This window comes from Tachysurus vachellii, chromosome 11, assembly GCF_030014155.1.
Source record: "Tachysurus vachellii isolate PV-2020 chromosome 11, HZAU_Pvac_v1, whole genome shotgun sequence".
NCBI lineage: Eukaryota > Metazoa > Chordata > Actinopteri > Siluriformes > Bagridae > Tachysurus > Tachysurus vachellii.
In genome coordinates, this window is record NC_083470.1 from 17,946,387 (window position 1) to 17,962,406 (window position 16,020).

Below are 16,020 nucleotides of genomic sequence, written 5' to 3' on the forward strand. Positions count from 1 at the left end.
AACATAATACGTTGGCTGGGGAGCAGTGAGCTCTTGGCAAAATTGACCCCGAGTCCTAGGCACTCTAAGTGGCTCAGGAGCACAGATCTGTGGTGGTCTAGCTCGGTTCGCGACTGGGCTAGAATGAGCCAGTCGTCGAGATAGTTCAGAATGCGGATTCCCATCTGTCTCAGAGGGGAAAGTGCCGCGTTCATGCACTTCGTGAAAGTGCGTGGAGCTAGAGACAGCCCAAAGGGAAGGACTGCATATTGGTAAGCCACACCCTCGAACGCGAATCTCAAGAATCGTCTGTGATGTGGGGCTATCTGGATGTGAAAGTAAGCGTCTTTCAGATCCAGCGAGAAGAACCAGTCCTCGGGGCAAATCTGCGTGAGGATCTGCTTCAGTGTCAACATCCTGAACTTCCGTTTCATGAGGGAGAGGTTCAGGAGTCTGAGGTCTAAGATGGGTCTGAGACCGGCATCTTTCTTGGGGACAATGAAATAACGGCTGTAGAACCCCGACCCGCTTTCTGAGGGAGGAACCATCTCTATGGCTCCCTTCCTCAACAGCGTCAGCACTTCGGTGCGGAGGACTTGGGCGGCGTCCGGCTTTACCAAAGTGGGAATCACCCCGCGAAAACGTGGGGGTCTCCGGGCGAACTGCAGTGAGTAGCCGCATTTTATTATTCCCAACACCCAAGTGACAAGGGGCTGGATAATGTCGGGTGGCAGGCCACTGATTAGGGGCCTGAACACTGACAAGTGTGGAAGAGGAAAATTGCTCTCTTTTAGAAAATGTGAAATCTTTATTGTGTTTGTCATAACAGTGCTTTGCGTGGACGCAACAACGGTGGGCCCAGGTCGCATAGCCAGCAGGCAAGAGAGCTTCTGGGGTGGTCCAGCCGTGGCGGGACTTTGCTCTTTCCTCTTCCTTCCCAAACGATCAGGAGGATTTAGAGGGCGTCGGGTCCAGCACAATCCTCTGCCGGGGGCCCTGACGTCCAGGCGGTTTAGCGCGCTTGGTGGGGCGAGCTGGGTGCTGCTCCTTAGGGGGCGCCACCTGGGGGGCAGAAGGGACAGGTTTGAGTCGGCGCAGTCCTGGGGCGACTCGGGGCGGAGGTGGAGCGCTTGGGCAGGAAGTGCCGCATAGCCTGGGACGACTTCTGTGCTGCGGTGAAGCGCTCCGTAAACCCTTCTACGGCCGGCCCGAAGAGACCGGATGGAGAGACTGGGGCATCTAGAAAGGCCACTTTGTCGCTCTCCTTAATCTCAGTGAGATTAAGCCAGAGGTGGCGCTCCAGCACAACCAGGTTGGCCATGGATCGTCCAATGGCTTGGGCTGTGGTTTTTGTGGCGCGCAGGGCCAGATCTGTGGCGCTGCGGAGGTCGCAAAAAGCAGGTTCACTAGGGCTCGACTCATCCAGGGAACGGAGAAGCTTTGCCTGGAACACCTGTAGAATGGCCATGGTGTGTAGTGCTGAAGCGGCTTGGCCCGCAGAAGTGTACGCTCTGCCAGCCATGGCAGATGTCATCCTGCAGGGCTTTGAAGGAAGGGCTCTCTTGCTTTTCCACCCCACAGCCGCGGGGGGGCAGAGATGAGCAGCCACGGCCTCGTCCAGGGGCGGCAATTGCTCATAGCCCTTCTCCTGAGAGCCGTCTACTGCGCCGAGAGCTGCAGAGGAAGTGCGTAGGCAGGCCGAGTAGGGGGCACGCCACGACTTTGTGAGCTCATCGTGCACCTCAGGGAAGAACGGGGCAGAACGCTGGCGGGGGGCCTGGCGGCTTCCCGGCAGGAACCACTCGTCCAGCCTGCTGCGCGTCGGCTCCTCAGGAGGGGCCCACTCCAGATGGAGATCTTCGACGGCTCTGGAGAGGATGCGGAGAAGCTCGGCATCCATCCCAGCTTTGGCGTCGATGGGCTCTCGCGACGGCAAGTGGGCGGGGTTAGAATCACCGGCCCAGTCTTCCGTTTCAGAAGCCGCGAGTGACATGGAGTCATCAAGCGGCTCGTCCTCCGATCCGCCAAATGAGACGAGGTCACTCACTTCAGCTGAGGGACGCTGCTCTGGGCGTGAGAAGAGGACGGGGGACGGCTCTCTCGTTGGGGAGGGTGAGGCACGCGGGCGCAGAGCCGGCGTGAGCTCACCCAAACCCGGGCGCTGAGCCCCTCTTCCCCGCTGTCGCTTCCTGGCCGGCTCGCGGGAGGAAAAGGACGGGGGGGCGTGAGGGGCGGGGTCACTTTCATTAAAGAAAGCGATCCGAGAGCGCAGAGAGGCGAGACTCATGCTCTCACAGAAGCAGCATGAGGACTCAGTGAGTGCAGTTTCAGCGTGGGATTTACCCAGGCAGGAAACGCACTCATCATGGCCGTCATTCTCATGCAGAGGGACTCTGCATATGCCACAGTTGTGACGCGGCATGGCCGCCGCCGTTAAAACGGCGTTTTTTGTAGGAATGCTCTTTTAGAGCGGTGAAAACCGCTGGAAAGCTCTTTTTTGTGATCGCCGGATGGCGGCAGGAGATCGCTGAGAAGCGGCTGCAAGCAGGAAGCCGGCAACCCGAGAACGGCGCACGAAACGGCTGTCTATAGAGCGCCGGCGCTGCAAGCGGTCGGCGGTCTCAGCTGGTCCGCTGCGGTGCCTATTCAACGGCGAAAAATCCAGCGAAGGCGTTCAGAAGAAATTCAGCGAAGTGAAGTCGTCGCTGAAGGAGTAAGATCTGATTTCCTCTGGCGATTTGCCTGCTTATATAGCTATACGCCCCGCCCCTTTTTAGCGGGCTTTGGCGCGCTGCATCGCCACAGGCTCGCGCAGCTACGCAGCGCCGTCATTGGTTTTAAAAAAGTTTACAGATTAAACCAATGGCAGTGCAGTTGCACTGCGTTATTGAAAAAAGGCTTCAGTATTGAGGAAAAAAGGAGCTTTTCCCCCATACGCAGTATGAGTGGAGTATCGAAAGGGAACATTTCCTGACTCGCTGCTCCAAAACACTTTAAAGTGGCTCAGTATTATAGCTCTGGTGACTGTGCATTGTGATTGGTCTATGTTTCAGTTTCATTGGCCAATCCCAGTATAAAAGTTTAAAAGACAAACATTTATATATATATATAACAGTACTATACAGTAGCTCATTTTACTATTGTTTAAATAGAAATGTAAATGTATGTATCTTGATGATACATTTTACACAGTATATTTATTGATCACAATTGAGAGGAAAAACTAATGATTTGCGGAGAAACTGGAAAGAATTATAACTGATTCTTAAATCCATAATTTATATAATATTTAAAAGAAATTAATTGCATAACATCACTATTTGTGCAAAAATATCCTATCTTCATAGATATTGTGTTTGGATGGTCAGTTGTGGCTAGGTTTTGTAAGTATGTGCAACACTCTATTGACATTGTTTTATCTGGTATTTCTACTGTGCATAGGTCCTGGGGTATTGGAGGCCTGCAAATGTTTGGAGAGAAATGTCACAAAAATGAATGACTCATGGCAGCTTATCTGCTTAGTTTCATATGTTATTCAGAAACAATTTCAATTTCTAAATAAAGCAGCTATTTTTCTATCACATTTCTGCTTGTGTGTGTGTGTGTGTGTGTGTGAGAGAGAGAGAGAGAGAGAGGGAGAAAGAATATCCAATTTGTATGCATATATGATCAGCTCTTTACTTCTACCTGCTGATTTTAAAATAGACCTCATGGTGGCAACTGATCTTGATTTTGTAGAAATATTCGAATACAATTTCAAAAAACTGTAAAATTTTACAATCCGTAACATTAACATCTCTTGGATAGGGATGTTAATGTTACAGATTGTAAAATGTTACAGTTTGAGTGCATTTTGCTTATAAATAGTAAGAGTAGCTAACTACAGTACAAACCTGATATATTTTTTAATAATTTTTTCTTTCTCATAATTGTACCATCAGAACATAATTAAAGGGCAAAATAAATCCAGGCTGAATGGGATTTGATATACCTGACCTTATTATGTAATGTATCTCTATTTGACCCAAAATTTGAATATCATGATGCATTTTACAAGCACAGACTCTGGTAACACTAGTGAGTATTTTCAGAAAATGGTATGACAGTGCTGACTCCAGTAACATATGACTTGTATCTATAGCAGGTACACTTGATGACCTGCAACATGATATGTGTGCCAAAATAAAATAGCATGTCTGCAGTCAACTTAGAGACTATAAGGTACCATTTACTCAGATAGAAACTAAAACACCTGCAACCTACAAGTACATGTGTAACACTCCTTTCCACTCCTGCCTGATAAGAGTGCTCTGGGTTTGCTATGTCCATGATTATACTGACTAACGGAAGAAAAAAGTATTATTTGAATTAATTATAAGTTATTTTGTAAACAAAATAATATATGACTTGAATAACTATTAGAATATGAATGTAAACAAGTCAAAGAGAAGGAGTGTAAACAGCTTGTATGAACAACGGAAGGAAATAAATCAAACATGCCAAGAGAAGTTTACGCAAATGAAATTAGCATTTTAAATTTAACAATACTAAACAAATTGGCATTTAGTTGAGAATGTGAAAAGGAAAAAAAACAAAAAACAAATATTAATCACTTGATGCTATAGCAAGTTATTTCAAATACCCAACAGTATCATTTCACAAACATGAACCCTTATCAATACGAAAATAAAACACTAAAACAATGCTATTAGCATAAAGAAAGAAACAAAAAAAAACACAAAGAGAAAAAACTTGGCAGGCCTGAATGATCGTGATTATTGTGGCACAAATCTACCTTGCCCCTTCTCCTAAAAACAATGAAACTTTATACTCACAGTCTCATGACCAATACCTGTAGTCCTGAGTGCAATCTAGAAACAATCTCCCAGGAAACAAAAAACTCAGTAACTCAGAATTTACTATTTGTCCAAAGCACTTACTAGAAACAGTGTCCGGCCAAAACTGACAGGAGTAAAAGTGGCAAAACGTCTGCAGAGGTTTTTTCTAACAAGCAACACCTCAGTGTGGCACTCCAGCACAAAATATCAGACAACTTCTTTCCTAGTCTTCAATTCCCCCATGCCATCACAAATAAACTGAACAGACAATGACCCAATGGGTCGCTTTAAATGATAAATTAAACTCTCTATGAAGCTAGGGTGTAATTTCCATGACCTTTGACACTTACATACTTAGACACTATACACACATACAACTACTGTATAACACACAAAAAAGAATGTTGAACATTTAAGTTGACTACATCCTCTCCCTCATGTCCCCATGAGAACTCTCTCTCTCGCTCTCTTTGTTGAGCTATACCTGCTACTCTCAATCTCCTAGTGTTCTGAGATTCTAGTCTGATTGCCTCGTCTTCCAGACCTACTTCATCAGTCCTGACATTCTAGAACTGTTTGGAGTCTTGCTGCCTGGTGTGCACTCTGCCTAGGATTGAGCTGCATGGTCAGACACTCCTGGGACTGCTGTGGATGGGGCCGCCTGGAGACTGTCATGCCTTCTTTGAACCAATGTTACGTCAGTCAGCTGTATGGTTAGGTCTATATCAGCAATCATTTGAAGACTTTGGCAGGAAGGAATTAGTGTTGAGTCTATGGTAAACTCAGAATTTTCGCTGACCCATTAGTTCCTGAAGAGCTCTCAGTTGCACAACTATAAACTATTGTAGAAAGGAATTTATTTACAGTACATTTACGTTATATACTGTCCAGTGTTACCCAAATGAGGATGGGTTCCCTTCTGAGCCTTGTTCTTCTCAACTCTATGTCTATGTGAACACTGGTGCTTCAACCTCTACCTGAACCACTCTGTAATCCCTACATGCTTTACACAGTCAACTTTCATTCCTGTCACAAAGAAACCCTATCTCAGTAGCCCTGAGCTCAGTTGTGATGAAGTGCATCATCATATCCTTTATACCCAAAAATGTGGACTTACTACAATTTGCATATCATTCCAACTGCTCATTCCAACCACAAAGGAGACCATAACGTACCTCCTTCATTCAGCCCTGAGTCACCTGGACAGTAGAAAGGGGAATTTTGTCAAAATACAGTTGACAACTACAGTTCAGCATTTAATATCAAAATTCCCTTTAAACTCCCAACCAAATTGGAGGTTACTGGTTACAAAATAAGAGACATGAAAACTAGAATGCAAGACAAAACCCAAAACCTATGTTACATTGCAAACTCAAACAAAACGGCAAACACTTAGGGTTAAATACACACAGGAAACTCATGACAACAAGAACTGAAGAACACATGACTACAACAACCAATCACAACATGACACATACACAAGACAAGACCTGGGCCATGAATCATCTGCAGACCTTTGCAATTAAGCAGAAGGTCCTGGTGCAGTGGTGGACCTAGATTGTGGAGCACTGGCTGAAGAGGTGGCCAAGGCAGAACAAAAAGTTCATGAACAACCTCCATGGTCACGGTATGGCATACGTGAGACTCTGGAACGACCTCCGTGGTCACATCATGGCAGAAGTGAGACTCGGAAATGACCTCTGTGGTCGCATCATGGCATATGTGAAACTTTGGAATGACCTCTGTGGTTGCATCATTGCATACTTGAAACTCAGGAACAACCTTTATTTTATGGTTGTATCATGGCAGACGAGGAACTCAGAAATGACCTCTGTGGTCGTATCATGGCAGATAGGAAACTCGTGTTGAAGTGGCCTTTGAATCAGACTATTAAGCTCATGAAAAATATGTAGCCCAAACGTACCAAATGGCCATAGCAGCAATGTGGAATATAGTGGTCAGTAACCCTTGGCTTGTGAGGACTACAGGGATACCTGCAGTATGTACTGACACAAGCAGGGCATCCTTCAGACTGGACATTAATCTCTTGTACGTATGGGAAACCTTGACGTCTTCATACATAACACTCATGACGACTCTGGGCACTGATATGGTGTCTAGGGTGGCTAATAACTCTGAGACAACCACCTTAAAGGCTGGAGAATCTGGAACAATGTCCATGACTTCTGAAGGCTCTGCTGTGTCAGCCATCTTGGCTGAGGGCTCTAGCATGGCAGCCATTTTGTGGGGAGGCTCAGGAGTTGTGGCCATGTTGTGAACAGGCACTGATCCGGCAGACATAACATGAACAGACTTTGGTTTGGCAGGCATAACATGAAGAGGCTTTGGCATATCAGGCATGACAAGGGCAGGCTTTAGATGATCTTTGTGTTTCTCCTCCATGACACCCACAGTGAAAGCAGATCCACTCAACCTCAAAGCAAATTCTGTGTATTGCTCTACAGTCCAGTGTGGGGAACATGATGGCATTAAACATGAAATTTCTCTTGATAAACCAAACCAAAAATGTCCCTGAGAGCTGAGTCATTACATTTTACCTGATAGCAAATTTCACAGGATTCATCCACAAAGTCCTCTATAGGTGGAGTCCCCTAATGAAGGTATGAAATCCTCACTGCTGGACCGATAGCGTGGGTGGTTGTCCTGTCACGTGTGTTGGCATAGGATCCAAATGCAGGTAGAAGATTTTAATGAAACAAAAGCACAAAGTAATCCAGTCAGGGTCAATGGAATGAGAATGTTGAGCACATGAAACAGCCATTACAGGTTACAAAATAAAAGACATGAAAACCAGAATGCAAGACAAACCCCAAAACCTAGGCTACATTGGTATGTTTACTTTTAAAATATATTTTTAAATATGCCTGTACATATTTACATGCCTGCTGGTTTGGGTTGTGTGGTTTAAAGGTTTAATGGAAGTCTTTTACTTTATATAGCATGGATTATACAGGAATGGATTATAGGAACTTTAATGGAAGTCTTTTACTTTATATCACATGGATTATACAGGAATGGATTATAGGAGCTATATTTTTTAATTAAATTCAGTTTATTTGTATAGCACAATACACATTGTCTCAAAGCAGCTTTACAGAAGTATTTTTTTTACAGAATATTTTAGTTAGGTTACCTTATATTTCTAATATCTAATATGGCAAGGAAAAACTTCCTCAAATAGAAACCTTGAGAACCAGGCTCAGAAGGGAACCATCCTCATTTAAGTGACACCAAAGTCAACTGGGGTTTCAAAGTAAAATGTGCTGTTCAAGCTATTTTCAAGAAGCACAAGGAAATGTGCAATGTCTCTCTCTCTTTGAACACTTTGGCAGGAAGGAATTAGTGTTAATCCATAATGAACAGTAATTACCCTGAACTATTATTTCCTTAGGAACTCTTGGTTGCACAATTTCACTTGACTATGAAGCGTTACACATAAACTGAAGAGGATAAATGAAAAAAAAAAAATGTTGAAAAAACACTATAAAACATATTATAAAACAAACTATATACACTTCACTTGCCTCTAGCAGATTTACACTAAGCACCTCTTATGTTCTACTTCAGCATGAATTGGCAGTCACCTTATAAATCCATCCATGTTGCCAAAGTAGAAGGGTGCTGGTATGGTATAGTGCTACAATCTGCTGTCTGGTAGTTTCAGGGTGTCTTCTTTTTTTCATTTACTAAATGATATTCAGCTGAATGATTTTTGACTCTCAGTGATTTCCAGTGACTGGAAACCCAGCTGCCAGTTTTTATCTATAAATTTACAGCAAAATATTTTATAATGTACAGTAAATAGACATGTTAATATAACAGAGTTACACATGTCTCTGTTCACCAATAAATAAATGTGATATTCAAATTGTTTCTTTCCTTTGCTTTTCACATGACAGACTTTCTATTGGATGAATAGTTCCTGCTGATGTTAGAACTATACTGTAAAGAACAAAATCTCTGAGAGTATTGGAGGAGGCATACGGCTCGTCTAGTGAAACAGCTAATAAGTAAAAGGTTATATTGTATACATTGACAGTTGTGAAGATTTTAGATTGTATATTGTATATATTGCATACCTTGTCAGTTGTGAAGAGATTTACAACTCATCTGGTCTTGCAATCCTACCACCTGCCCATTGGAACCACTCCCTTCCACTATGACCAAGACATTCTGCCCTTTATCACCACGATCATCAATGGATCCCTAACATCTGGTCATGTACCAACTACCTTCAAGAGCACAAGGGTTATTCCCATCCTGAAGAAACCTGCTTTGAATCCATCAGAAACCAGTAACTACAGACAAGTATCAATTCTTTCCCTTTCAAAAACTCTTAGTATATAGAGTTTATAGAGTATATAGTATATAGAGTATTCAAAAACGCATAGTCTATATTCAACTGTCTGCCTATCTCTCACAGAACAACCTCCAAGATCCCATCCGGTCTGGCTTTAAAGCAGCACATTCAACAGACAGCCCTTTTGGATGTCTCTGAAAAACTACATGCTGCCAGATCAGACAAGCTGTCATATGTCCTCGTCCTCCTCGACCTTTCAGCAGTGTTTGATACTGTCAACCACAAAACTCTCTTGTCCACCCTCAGGAGTCTTGAAATTTGCAGATCAGCATGGAATGGTTTGCTTCCTACCTGGAAGGTCGCTCATATCAGGGAAAAACAGCTTCTGTTTGGATCTCAGCATGTCTTGTAGACACATCATCATGGATGATGGCTCATCATTTTTATCTCAATCCTAGCAAAATTTTAATTGCTGATCATCCCAGGTGATTCATCCCCAGGTCATGATCTTGCATATCCCTGCATAACAATCTTGGGGTAACCATGGACGATCAACTGTCCTTTTCCACGCATGTTGCTAATGTGACACGCTCCGGTTCCTTCTCTACAACATTAGAAGGATTTGTCCATTTTTGTCCGCACAGGCTGCTCAGGCACTTGTTCACTCTCTTGTCAAGACTGGACTACTGCAACACACTTATGGCAGGTCTACCTATGTACGCAATTTGTCCTCTCCAAATAAACCAAAATGCAGCTGCATGACTTGTTTTCAACCTGCCTATGTTCTTGCATACCACCCCGCTGATGCGATCCCTCTACTGACTTCCGGTAGCTGCACGCCTCAGATTCATTACACTGATGCTTGCATACAAAGCCAAAAATGGACCATCTCCCTCTTAACTCAAAACCCTCATCACTCCTTGCACTGCACCTCACACCCTCAGAGCTACCAGCAATGCTCGACTGGTCTCACCATCTCTCAGGGTAAGAATACAACAAGACTCTTTTCTGTTCTGACACCAAGGTGGTGGAATCAACTTCCCCTAGATGGTTGAAGACCTACTTCTTCATGAAATACTTGAACTAGCACTTTCTCCCCTGTTTGTTGTGTGTGTATTTAAAAAAAATAAAATATATATGTTTTTTTGCTGTAAATTTAGGTGCTGCTTGGACTTGTTATCCTGATTGTAAGAAAAGAAAATCCACCAAAAGTATACAATGTAAATCTTGTAATATGTAAAACCTTAAAAATCCATATCCAGTACTGCTTATTACTAGTACTGCTAACCAGGTCCTGGACACATTGCCAACCCACTGGATTAATGAGATCATTTGTTGAATGATTCGTTAGACTCATTAAAACAAATAATTCTTGATTTGTTAGTATTCATGAGTAATTTATTAATAAAAGTTTATTAAAGTTATTTGTTTGAAAATCTGACTTCACCTGTTGTGCTGAAAATGCTTGGAAGATAGCAAAGACAGCGAACTAACAAGACAAAATGTTTTTGTGATTGAAGAAAAAGAATGATTACCACAAAATAAAGCATTAATTTCAGGCTAAACACCAAAATATAGTTTCTTTCACTGTTTTGCTGTAGATTCAGCTGAGGTGCTCAATAGAGGTGCAGCCCACATTAGGAATATTCAGCTAATATGCACTATTCACTGATGCTTTATGTAGTGCGCTCTGCACAATGGGACACGGAAGAATAAGCACAGAGACTGAAGAAAAGCAAACAGTGAGGTGGCTTTATTGTACTTTAAGGTAAAGGTGCAATTTCAGTGCAGCCAAAACCCCTGATAAGGTGAAAACAAACATGTCCCTCCTTTTCCAGGGTGATAGGGGCTCTTGTGCAGGGATCCAGGGTCCCAGCCGAGGAAGCATGAGGGTGGACAGCAGTAGTGAGGTGAAGCAGTCCTCTCCAGGAGCGTGGCTCAGGCTCAGCAGGCAGGCAGTGCGTCCTATGGAAGCAAATCTGTCCAGAAGGGAGAGCAACAGCACATCAGTAATCCAATTTTTCCCCCCTTACTGCTTTCTAGCCACAGAGCCTGGCTCTCCACTGTGTTGAAATACAGTTATTGGCTGTATCATAGAAAATGTTGAGCATCCATCCACCTGACACATCCCAAAGTCCAATATTGTGTTACATTATAATGATTTGCAGCAATATGGAAATTTTGTCTCTTTAATCTCTTTTTTTTATATTTATGGGGAAAGTGCTTCAAAGATGGAAACATGTCCTGCATTTCCAGGCAGATTACCATGTTTCTTGGGTCATAAGAGATGAGGGCCCTTCCAAGAATTTTGTGATGGCAGCATGCCCCAAGACAGGGACCCAAGTTTGGAACCAGGATCTGCCAGAAAATGAAGAGTACAAAGTATGCAGCATGTAACCCTACACCTATGGTGGGTGGATCAGGTGGTGAGAACCATTATAACTAAGCCTTTCAAAGCCTAGGGAAGGGCTGCATAAGGCCTTTAGAGGCCTGACACTAGGTTGAAAAGCACATCTGGTGAGGTAGGCGATGGTGCCCCAAAAAAGCGTTAAAGAAGGGAAGTGGACCACTCTCAGAGGCTTGAGCCCTCAAGCATCCATCCTCTTTTTAATTTAAATGGCAGAGATAACTGATCTTAAGTCTCCTCTCCCCATGTGAAGACACTACCCTAGCACAGAGTCTGATACAGACAACATTAGGTTCTCATCTGGCTCAGAAGAAATTTGTTAGCTGGATCTGTGCATAATTTCTTAATTTCGATCAAACGCTTGTTAATCTCTTCTATGTATATATTAAACTTTAGAGCAATATACTATTTATATATATCAGGGATCAGCTCGGACTTTCGGCCATATGCTGTTGTTGTTGTTGTTGTTGTCACGTGTCTGCCCCGCCTTCGTCTGCTCCTCCCTGTCTCCACACCTGTTCCCAATTGTGTCTCATTGTCTTTTGTATAAATGTGAGTCGCGTTGCCGATGGCAGCGTGGATTCATTGGTTACGTTTAGTCAAGGTTAGGTTTCGTCATTTGTATTATCGTAGTCCTCGTCATTTACTGTCATTGTCTTTATCATTTATTAAACCCTATTCATTTGAAGCTATCCTGTGTACGGGTCCGTCTCCTTCCTTCCCTGGTTGTGACTATATAGTGAGGGGGAAAAAATTTAGCTAACGTTATATTATGAATATGTTTTCGTAAGTAAAAGTAGATGGCCTTGTCCCAACTTTTTGTTGTGTTGATGCCTAATTTAATGTGAAAACTTAATGTGAAAATGCTACATTTTCTCAGTTTAAACATTTAATATGTTATATATGTTGTATTCTGAATAAAATATGAAATTTGAAACTTCCACATCATTGCATTCTGTTTTTATTCACAATTTTTGGAGTGTCCCAAAAGTGTCCCAACTTTTTTGGAATCGGGGTTGTACATGGAAGTAAAACTGCAATACAAGAAAAAAGTACAACTGCTGTAAGATTAAGTATAATTTTAGGTTTGCATAATAAAGAAGAACAGATGCAGTATGACTTCAGTTCAATGATAAACTGTAATGCGTATAAAGTAATTGCAGTCAATACACAACGCACTACATGTGTATAAGCAGTATAGGGCACTATAGGCATCTAGTGGCCAGATCATTGTATTACACATGTTTTCCTTTATGTTTGATGGCACCAATCGGCCAACATTTAATTACATGTCAAATGTTCTAGTACTATTTTTGACTTAAATAGTGCATTAATTTAAAAATACTATGAACGTTTTTTTTTATATATATTTTTATTTAAATAGAATTACAAGCAACTATTATTAAACTAGTACATTCTTTTTAAAAACGATAAAATTATTATACATCTCATGTTCAGTTTTGACCGCCAAAAACACAAATGTATACCAGAGATTTAAATGAATTATGTGTCCTTTGTGTTTCAATTAGAACTAATCTAAGAACAGCAATACGTTTTAATGCCTCAGCCAGTTACAGTATATAGTTCTGTATGAAGAGTCCATAAACAAGATCACAAGAAACGCGCTGAGAGAGTGGAAATGTAATAAAATCCAATTCTTATAGTCAGCAATTGTTCTTAATTCTATTAAAAAGTGAAAATGGTCACTGATGCTCAGGATGACAACAAGAAAGGGCCAGGGGATGTAACTTTTTAAACAGGATGATGATGTGTAAATATTTTCATAATTCATATCAAGAGCATATTTGTCATTTAGTACTGACCTTTATATGCCACAGACAGTACTTTTCCAGAATTCATTAAGTACTGTTTTCTCTGAACATCCAATTATAAAAGTTTACACTTTCTGGCTTTAAGTGCATCAAGATGCTTTCTTGAGCATCAAGATGCTTTCTTGAGCATGTGCACTGCTCAAATTTGATTGTTTCTCTCTGTTTTTTCCAGAAATGCATCCTGCTGAACAAAAGCTAAAATGTACAAAAATACAGTGTAAAGAAATAATGATGCCCCAGAAGGAGAGCAGGTAAGTTGTTCTGTCTGAATACTCAGAACCGAACTGGAAGTTGTGCATTAAAATCTAGCTCTTTGTATAAAACATTGAGTTTTTTCTGTATGTTCTCCTGTTTCTGTTATATTTCATCAATTACATCAAAATTGGAGCATGAGTGAGATTTAAGAGAAGTCAGTTATCAGCACTATGTTACCAAGTTAGCATTTGCTTATGACTTTTGGGTGAGAAACTCTTGCCACCCACTCTCTGAAAGGGAGAAAAGCACCAAATGCAGAGACCAGCAAGTGAGCTGGCTCACAATGTCTCCTTTTTAGTAGGTGACTTCTAATGTACTTTCTAAAGTAATTTTACAGGAGTTCAGGTGTATCAGTTCATATTGTGTGGTGTCACAGTATCTGTGAATGTAACCACTTCTAAAGCAAAATAATTTATACAAGACTCCATTTCATATATGGGAGAGTTTAGACAAAAAAAAATCCTTAATGAAAAACATTTTTGTGAAACATTCTATACTAGAATATTCTTCTAGTAGTTTACACTAGAATATAGTGACAATCATTGAAACACAAGGAACAAAAAGTAAAAAATTCCCAAAGGCAAGAAAAATAATCCACAGTAAAAGCTCCATGATAGAAAGGGCGGGGCTAACACCAGGGCGGGGCTAACACACATGATACAAAAAACAAAGGCACATGGCACAGATAAACAAAGCCTGCCAGTATGTCCCCCTGGTGTTCACGCAGGGAATAGTTAAATAGTTATATTTATATATTTTTTATATACTGTATTATATATTTCATAGAATTAAATAGTCACAGCCATACCTGACACTGCCAGAAGAATTGTTCGGAAGACAAAAAAAACCCATAAACAACTTTGAGAGAAATACAGGCTGCTCTAGAAAAAAGTGGTGTTGTTGCACTTTAAGAAGGAACTTGAACACAAATGACCTTCATGGTCGAATTGCCAGGAGAAAGCCGTTACTGCACTCATGCCACAAAAAGGCCTACCTTTAGTACACCAGATAGCACCTAGACAAGTCTCACAGCTTATGGAGCAGAACCATTTAGAGTGATGAGATCAAAAAGTAACTTTATTGTCACAACCATAAACACTACTGTATGTTTGGAGAGGAGTCAACAAGTCCTAGTTTTTTTCTTGTCATTACTATGTGCCACTGACTTACTGTGTCTTACTTACTATACTATGTCTGACTGACTCAACTGACTTACTCAGTTAACATCTGGCAAGTTCAATGAGTTATAGAAGTAATGTTAATGGGTCGGTCAAGGAAACAGTGTGGCTTAGTGGTTAGTACATTTGCCTCATGCCTTCAGGGTTGGGAATTTTATTCCTGCCTTTACCCTGTGTGCAGCATGTTCTCCCTGTACTTCAGAGTTTTTTCTCTCCAGTCCAAAGATAAGCATTCTTGGCTGATTGTCATCTCTAAGTAGGGTGTGAGTGTGTAATTGTGTGCTATGATGGGGTAGAACACCATCCTGGGTGTTCCACACTTTGTGCCCCAATTCCCCAGAATAGATTAAAGGATCCCCACTACCCTGTCTATTATAATCAGTACAGAAAATGAAAAAAGTTTGAATGAATACAATCCCTCCCTCTGTGGATTAATCTGATGGGTAAATGTGGCACTTACACTGCTACAACACTGTGATAGTAGACAGACCTTAGTAACTTTATAGTTAGTGTCATTGTCAAGCTTGGACATTCCCAGCTGGAACATTATTTGGTGTTCCGGCAGTTTGTGCTTAGTGCAATGTGTCATTGTTTATGTTCTGTATTCATGTGTGTTTGCCCTTCCTTACCCTTAATTTCTTCTTGCCCCTGAACACCTTTCCCATATGTGTCTGTAATTACCCTGTCTATTTATTCCTGCCGCATTGCATCATTGGAGTCCTTGCCTTTGAGTTGGTGTCTTGAGTTTCTGTGGTTTTGTTTCTTTGTTCCAGGTCCTGTATTTATTTTCTAGCTGTGTCACGTACCAGCCTAGTTTCCCCTAGTTTGTGTTTTTTTGCTCTTTGTTAATAAATTGTGCCGGTTTTGTTAACCCTTCATTTGATTTTGGATTTTTACCACTGAAAGGAACCATTCCACTGACAAATGGATGATATTTGAGTAAGAAAAACTCACAAAAAATCTGATCTTTGAAGTTTCCTGTGTGGCAGTAGCTCAAGAACACTATTTTTGAATGTTACTTATGTGTGTTGAGAAAAAGGTTTCTGTATCATTGATTAGACATTCGAGTACAATCGAGTACTGATGTTGCTAACCCTAAAATCAAAGTCTTGTTAAATTTTTATTTACTTTTTTTTTTTTGTTTTCTTTTTTAAAAGGAAACCTGCATGTATTAGTTCTAAGTTACAGTTCAAATCAATATGATTTAATC